Genomic DNA, 7,813 nt, shown 5'->3' with positions numbered 1-7,813 from the left:
TATATATATGTTGCTATTCTAAGAATGATCATGATGCCCTCATGTCCGTATTTTATTTTATCGACACATCTATCTCTAAACATGTGCACATATTTTTTGATATCGGCTTCCGCTTGAGGACAAGCGAGGTCTAAGCTTGGGGAGTTGATACGTCCATTTTGCATCATGCTTTTATATCAATATTTATTGCATTATGGGCTGTTATTACATATTATGTCACAATACTTATGCCTTTTCTTTCTTATTTTACAAGGTTTACATGAAGAGGGAGAATGCCGACAGCTGGAATTCCGGGCTGGAAAAGGAGCAAATATTAGAGACCTATTCTGCACCACTCCAAAAGTCCTGAAATTCCACAAAAGTCAGTTTTGGAATATATTAAAAATATCGGGCGAAGAAAGCACCAGAGGGGGTCCACCCACCGTCCACAAGGGTGGAGGGCGCGCCCTACCCCCCTGGGCGCGCCCCCTGCCTCGTGGGCCACCTGGTAGCCCCTCGATGCCCATCTTCTGGTATAAGGTGTCTTCTGCCTTGGAAAAAATAAGAAGGGAGCTTTCGGGATGAAGCGCCACCGTCTCGAGGTGGAACCTTGGCGGAACCAATCTAGGGCTCCGGCGGAGCTGTTCTGTCGGGGAAACATCCCTCCGAGAGGAGGAAATCGTCACCATCATCATCACCATCAATCCTCTCATCGGGAGGGGGTCAATCTCCATCAACATCTTCACTAGCACCATCTCCTCTCAAACCCTAGTTCATCTCTTGTATCTGATCTTTGTCTCGAAACCTCAGATTGGTACCTGTGGGTTGCTAGTAGTGTTGATTACTCCTTGTAGTTGATGCTAGTTGGTTTATTCGGTGGAAGATTATATGTTCAGATCATTTATGCATATTAATACCCCTCTTATTATGAACATGAATATGATTTGTGAGTAGTTACATGTGTTCCTGAGGACATGGGAGAAGTCTTTCTATAAGTAGTCATGTGAATTTGGTATTCGTTCGATATTTTGATGAGATGTATGATGTCTTTCCTCTAGTGGTGTTATGTGAATGTCGACTACATGACACTTCACCATTGTTTGGGCCTAGGGGAAGGCATTGGGAAGTAATAAGTAGATGATGGGTTGCTAGAGTGACAGAAGCTTAAACCCTAGTTTATGTGTTGCTTCGTAAGGGGCTGGTTTGGATCCATATGTTTCATGCTATGGTTAGGTTTACCTTAATTCTTCTTTCGTAGTTGTGGATGCTTGCGAGGGGGGTTAATCATAAGTGGGATGCTTGTCTAAGGAAGGGCATTACCCAAGCACCGGTCCACCCACATATCAAATTATCAAAGTAACAAACGCGAATCATATGAGCATGATGAAAACTAGCTTGACAATAATTCCCATGTGTCCTCGGGAGCGCTTTCCTTTATATAAGAGTTTGTCCAGGCTTGTCCTTTGCTACAAAAAGGATTGGGCCACCTTCCTGCACCTTGTTTACTTTTGTTACTTGCTACCCGTTACAAATTACCTTATCACAAAACTATCTGTTACCGATAATTTCAGTGCTTGCAAAGAATACCTTATTGAAAACCGCTTGTCATTTCCTTCTGCTCCTCGTTGGGTTCGACACTCTTACTTATCGAAAGGACTACGATAGATACCCTATACTTGTGGGTCATCAAGACTCTTTTCTGGCGCCGTTGTCGGGGAGTGAGGCGCCTTTGGTAAGGAAAAATTTGTATAGTGTGCTGAAATTTACTGTCACTTGTTACTATGGAAAATAATCCTTTGAGGGGCTTGTTCGGGGTATCTTCACCCCGACCAGTAGAGCAAAGAGTTGCTCCTCAACCTACTGAACCTACTGAAAATGTTTACTTTGAAATTCCTTTGGGTATGATAGAGAAACTGCTAGTTAATCCTTTTATAGGAGATGGAACATTACATCCCAATATGCACCCAAGCTATGTGGATGAAGTTTGTGTATTATTTAAGCTTGCAGGTATGCCCGAGGATGTTATCAAGCAGAAGGTCTTCCCTTTATCTTTGAAGGGAAAGGCATTGACATGGTTTAGGCTATGTGATGATATTGGATCGTGGAACTAGTACCGGTTGAAATTGGAATTTCATCAGAAGTAGGATATAATTTTCATTGCATGATTATTGACTTTCGTGCATGCTTAGGGAATCACAAACCTTAACACCAATATTCTTACTAGAGCACAATTACTCATTAACATAACTCACATATCACATCATCATATCTCAAAACTATTACTAAGAATCAAGTTTATTTTGTCCAATGATCTTCATGACATTTTTATTTTTCTTTATCCTTCTTGGATATCTATCACTTTGGCACTAATTTTCATGTGTTGCTTTTCATAAGATCGAACAAATATAAGTGAAGATCATGAGCATAACAAATTTTCTTTCTCTCAAAACAATTTAAGTGAAGCAAGAGAGAATTTCTTCCAAATTTTACTACTCTCATACAAATCTAAGTGAAGCAAGAGAGCATTTCTTCAAAAATAACAAAGCACACCGTGCTCAAAAAGATATAAGTGAAGCACTAGAGCAAGTCCTAGCTCATAAAAGATTTAAGTGAAGCATAGAGAGCAATTCTAACAAGTCATGATATTATTTTGGCTCTCTCAAATAGGTGTGTCCAGCAAGGATTGATGACTTAAAACACAAAATAAAACAAGCAAAGACACATATCATACAAGACGCTCCAAGCAAAACACATATCATGTGACGAATAAAAATATAGTCTCGAGTAAAATACCGATAGTTGTTTGGAAGAAAGCGGGGATGCCACTCGGGGGCATCCCCAAGCTTAGTTGGTCGCTCATTCTTGGATAATAGCTTGGGATGCTGGGGCATCCCCAAGCTTAGGCTCTTACATCCTTCCTTCATCCATCGTAAGATAACCCAAAACTTGAAAACTTCAATCACACAAAACTCAACAAAGCCTTCGTGAGATCTGTTAGTATAAGAATAATAAACCACTACTATAAGTGTTGTATCAAACCAATTCATATTTTGTTTTTGTATTATACCTACTGTATTCCAACTTTTTTATGGCAAAAACTCATCAAAGAAAACCATAGAGCCATCAAAATAAGCACACAACACAAAGAAAACAAAATCTGTCAAAACAGAGCAGTCTGTAGCAATCTGACTATTTCGAATACCTATGTAACTCCAAAAACTCTGAAAAATTAGGACGACCTGAGAAATTTGTATATTGATCTACTGCAATTGGAATGGGTATTTTGTCACTCTCTGATAAAAAAGTGAAAATTAATTTCGTGAGCGTAAAAGTTTCTGTTTTTTCAGCAAGATCAAACAACTATTGCCCAAGAAGATCCTAAAGGCTTTACTTGGCACAAACACTAATTAAAACATAAAAAACACAATCATAACAGTAGCATAATTGTAACACACAAGAACATAAAGGAAAAGCAAGAATAAATTTTATTCATTGGGTTGCCTCCCAACAAGCGCTATAGTTTTACGCCCTTAGCTAGGCATAAAGCAAGGGTCTAAGTTTTGTCACATTGGTTCTTGATCCATAAGATGCCCTCATGATTGATTCATAAGGTGGCTTAATTCTAGTTCTAGGAAAGTGTTCCATACCCTTCCTCAAAGGAAATTGGAACTTAATATTGCCTTCTTTCATATCAATCACGGCACCGATAGTGCGTAAAAATGGTTTACCAAGAATAATTGGACAAGGCGGATTGCAATCAATATCAAGAACAATAAAATCTATGGGCACATAATTCCTATTTGCAAGAATAAGAACATCATTAATCCTTCCCATGGGCTTTTTAATAGTGGAATCCGCCAAGTGCAAATTCAAGGAACATTCTTCAAGATTGGTAAGACCAACCACATCACATAAAGATTTCAGAATTGTTGAAACACTAGCACCCAAGTCACACAAAGCAAAACACTCATAATTTTTAATCTTGACTTTGATAGTAGGTTCCCATTCATCACACAATTTTCTAGGGATTGAAACTTCTAATTCCAATTTTTCTTCCAAAGCTTTCATCGTAGCATCAACAATATGTTTAGTAAAAGCTTTATTTTGTTCATAAGCATGGGGTGAATTTATCATGGATTACAACAAAGAAATACAATCAATCAAAGAGCAACTATCATAAGTAAAGTCTTTGTAATCCAAAATAGTGGGTGCATCACTAGCTAAAGTTTTGACCTCTCCAAACCCACTTTCATCAATTTTCTCAACAAGATTTTCACCCTCTGAAATATTGGGACGCCTTCAACCTAAAGTTGACTCTTCTCCAGTCCCTTTTTCATCATTCTTAACTTTACTAAACAAGGAATCAATATAAGAAACACCAATCATTTTAAGATCTTCATCACTTTTGCAAGAATAATCACTAGAAAAAGCTTTTTCCAAAAATTCTCTTTTAGCTCTAAGAATAGAAGTTATTTTCTTACTTTCATCCATAGAAACATAAAGAGCTTTAATTGATTCATCTACTTTAGGCACAAAAAATTTCATCATGAGATTTTCCACATCATGAGCAATTCTATCAACACTTCTAGACAAATCATCAATCTTATTCAACTTTTCTTCTATGGAAGTGTTGAAAAAAATTTGTGTATTGATAAATTCTTTAATATTATTCTCAAGATCAGAGGTGTTCCTATTATTATAATATTGATTTCCATAGGAATTACCATAATTGTTAGAGGAATTACTAGGAAAAGGCCTAGGATTAAAATTTCCTCTATAAGCATTGTTGTTGAAATTATTGCGAGAAATAAAATTCACATCAATGGCATCACTATTTTGCTCAATCAAAGTAGACAAAGGCATATCATTAAGATCAATAGGAGCAATTCTACTAGCAACCAATTTCACAAGAGCATCAACTTTTTCACTCAAAGAAGAAATTTCTTCAACCGAATTAACTTTTTTACTAGTAGGAGCTCTTTCAGTATGCCATTGTGAATAATTTGCCATGATGTTATCAAGCAATTTGTTGGATTCACCCAAAGTAATTTCCATAAAAGTACCACCTGCGGCGGAATCTAAAAGATTACGAGAAACAAAATTCAATCCCGCATAAAAAATTTGTATGATCATCCAAAGATTTAACCCATTAGTTGGGCAATTCCTTAGCATCATTTTCATCCTTTCCCAAGATTGTGCAACATGCTCATGTTCAAGTTGCTTGAAATTGCACTTATTCCAAGAATCGATAGTATTGCGAGGCAAAGAAGAGAACCAAATTTTTGCAGAATCACGCAAAGAGAACAGAAATAATTTCATCTTGACCAAGTCATTGTCCATATCTTTTTTTTGCATATCGCATAATTCCATGAAGGTATTAAGATGGGACGCGGCATCCTCATTAGTAGTACCGGAAAATTGGTCTTTCATAACAAGATTCAACAAAGCAGTATTAATATCACAAGTCTCCGCACTAGTGGCGGGAGGAGCAAGCGGAGTGACAATAAAATCATTGTTGTTGGTATTTGAGAAATCACATAACTTGGTGTTCTCTTGAGTCATGATGACCACACAACAAGATTGCACTCAAAAATAGATCCAGCAAGAAAACGGCGAACGGAACAAGAGGGACGAATAAAACGGCAAATTTTTGTGAAGTGGGGGAGAGGTAAACGAGAGGAAAATGGCAAATAATGTAAATTGAAAGGAGGTGAGATTTGTCATTAGGAACCTGGTTATGTTGAAGATCCTCCCCGCAACGGCGCCATAAATTCTCCTTGATGGCAGCTGGAACTACGTATGTATTTCCCTGGAGAGGGAGGGATGATGTAGCACAGCGACGGTAGGTATTTCCCTCGGTTATGAAATCAAGGTTATCGAACCAGTAGGAGAACCAAGCAACACAACGTAAACAGCCACTGCACACAAATAACAACACCTTTCAACCCGACGTGTTAAAGGGGTTGTCAATCCCTTTTGGGGTACGGTGCCAGAAACGGCGTGTGACGGGAGATAAAGTTGTAAATATTGATAGATCAAACGCCAAATAAAATAAATTGCAGCAAGATATTTTTGGATTTTTGGTTTAATAGATCTGAATAAAAATGCAAAGGAAAAGTAGATTGCAAAGGCAAATATATGAGAAAGAAGACCCGGGGGGGGCATAGGTTTCACTAGTGGCTTCTCTCGAGAAAAATAGCAAACGGTGGGTAAACAAATTACTGTTGGGCAATTGATAGAACTTCAAATAATTATGACGATATCCAGGTAATGATCATTACATAGGCATCACGTCCAAGATTAGTAGACCGACTCCTGCCTGCATCTACTACTATTACTCCACACATCGACCGCTATCCAGCATGCATCTAGTGTATTAAGTTCATGGAAAATGGAGTAATGCAATAAGAACGACGACATGATGTAGACAAGATCCATTTATCTATATGGTGGTAGATATAGATCTCGTCTTTTTATCCTTAGTAGCAACGATACATACATGTTGTTTCCCTTTCTGTCACTGGGATCGAGCACCGTAAGATCGAACCCACTACCGGGCACCTCTTCCCATTGCAAGATAAATAGATCAAGTTGGCCAAACAAAACCCAAATATCAGAGAAGAAATACGAGGCTATAAGAGATCATGCATATAAGAGATCAAAGAAACTCAAATAACTTTCATGGATATAAAAAGATATGACTGGTCATAAACTCGAAGTTCATCAGATCCCAACAAACACACCGCAAAAGAGTTACATCATATGGACCTCCAAGAGACCATTGTATTGAGAATCAAGAGAAAGAGTGAAGCCATCTAGCTACTAACTACGGACTCGAAGGTCTACCAAGAACTACTCACGCATCATCGAAGAGGCACCAATGAAGGTGGTGAATCCCATCCGAGATGGTGTTTAGATTGGATCTGGTGTTTCTGGACTCTGCAGCAGCTGGATGAATATTTCGTCGACTCCCCTAGGGTTCTGGTATTTTTGGGGTATTTATAGTACAAAGGGGCAGTCCGGGGGGCACCCGAGGTGGGCACAACCCACCAGGGCGCGCATGGGCCTCATGGCGCGCCCTGGTGGGTTGTGCACCCCTCGGGGCACCCAGGGCCGATTGCCTTTCTTCTGGCCCATAAAAAATCTTCATAAAGTTTCATGGAATTTGGACTCCATTTGATATTGATTTTTTGTGATGTAAGAAACATGGAAAAAACAACAACTGGCACTTGGCACTATGTCAATAGGTTAGTACCAAAAAATGATATAAAATGATTATAAAACATCCAAGATTGATAATAAAATAGCATGGAACAATCAAAAATTATAGATACGTTGGAGACGTATCAATGCTCGAGCTCGAAACCGAGATCGGGAATATCCGGGGGAGTGGCGGAGCTCACAGTGAGGAAGAGGACGAGCTCGGGGAGGCCGGTGATGCAGCGACGGGTGCGGATCGACGCCGACAACGACGGGCGGCATCGGGAAGGATAGGTTGAGGGCGACTGCGACACAGCCTGCTCGCCTTAATTTGGAGGCGTGGTCGACGAAGGAGCGCCTGGCGGAGTAGCTGGACACGGAGGTGCGGCGGGGGAGGCGCAGTGGCTACACCGGCAAGCTATGGCGGCAACGGCGCATGCTCGCGCGGTTGCGGGAGCGCAAGCAAGGGAGAGAAGAGAGAGCTGTGAAAGGGGATATCTGCGCAGGAGGGCATAGGGCTGACGAGGCCGAGAGGGGGGCCGTGGCGCCCTTATCCTCGTTGGCGCGTCACCGGCGAGGCGGGGACGGCGGGGACGGCGCCTGTAGCGACCCAAAAAGAGGAATAGGGAGGGGA

This window comes from Triticum dicoccoides, chromosome 5A, assembly GCF_002162155.2.
Source record: "Triticum dicoccoides isolate Atlit2015 ecotype Zavitan chromosome 5A, WEW_v2.0, whole genome shotgun sequence".
NCBI classification, from domain to species: domain Eukaryota; kingdom Viridiplantae; phylum Streptophyta; class Magnoliopsida; order Poales; family Poaceae; genus Triticum; species Triticum dicoccoides.
Note: the sequence above shows the minus strand (reverse complement) of the source record.